Source organism: Sceloporus undulatus, chromosome 3 (assembly GCF_019175285.1).
Source record: "Sceloporus undulatus isolate JIND9_A2432 ecotype Alabama chromosome 3, SceUnd_v1.1, whole genome shotgun sequence".
In the NCBI taxonomy this organism is placed as follows: domain Eukaryota; kingdom Metazoa; phylum Chordata; class Lepidosauria; order Squamata; family Phrynosomatidae; genus Sceloporus; species Sceloporus undulatus.
In genome coordinates this window covers 273,029,536-273,030,594 of record NC_056524.1, presented here as the reverse complement: position 1 = coordinate 273,030,594, position 1,059 = coordinate 273,029,536, and positions in this window count along the sequence as shown.

Here is a 1,059-nt window from a genome sequence, read left to right as displayed (position 1 = left end):
CTCCTCTTTGCCATTGTGTCTATTTCAGAGGGTTTACCTGCTTGGAAGACTTTAACACACAAGTGGGTAAAATGCAGCCCAGAAGCCCCTCAGAGGTTGCATGTGGTTCCTGGGCTGCATATTATATATTTGTGTGTGTGTGTGTGAGAGAGAGAGAGAGAGAGAGAGAGAGAGAGAGTGTGTGTGCAGGACCCAAGGTGGTCTACAACACTTTAAAAACACAGTACAATTTTTAAAAATTAATACAAAGTTAAACTATAAATTTATATTACAGTGCCCCCCCCCCCCCAGTTCTTGTGGACTTGAGATCCGCGGTCTTCAATATTCACAAAGAAACACCCTCTGCAAATGTCAGTAGGGTGCACGCTCTCAGGCACGCATCCCATTCAAGCCTATGGGGCTTGAATATCGGTGCGTCGTTGTTTTCAGGGGGGAGGGGTCTGGAACAGATCCCCTGCAAAAACGTAAGTCTGACTATTTAATTTCAAAGGGGATCCAAGGTGGACTCACAGATAAAAACACATTACAATAAAAACAAAACATCAACTAAAAACCAATGTAAAATTACATACTTTAAAAACTACAGTACCCATCCCATATAAAAGCCATTCCAGGATTATACTACATTTGAAAGGGATCTTAGGAGTCCTAGTGGACTACGAGTTGAACATGAGTCAACAGTGTAATGCGGCAGCTAAAAGGCCAGTGCAATTCTAGGCTGCATCAATAGAAGTATAGTGTCTAGATGAAGGGAAGTAATAGTGCCACAATATTTTGCTTTGGTCAGGCCCCACCTGGAATATTGTGTCCAGTTCTGGGCACCACAATTCAAAAAGGATGTTGAGAAGCTGGAGCATGTCCAGAGGAGGACTACCAGAATGGAAAGCATGCCCTATGAGGAACAACTTAGGGAGCTGGGGGTGTTTAGCCTGGAAAAGAGAAGGTTAAGAGCCTTGTTTAAATATTTGAAGGGGTGTCATATTGAGGAGGGAGCAAGCTTGTTTTCTGCTGCTCCAGAGAACAGGACCCAGAGCAGTGGGTGCAAGCTCCAGGAAAAGA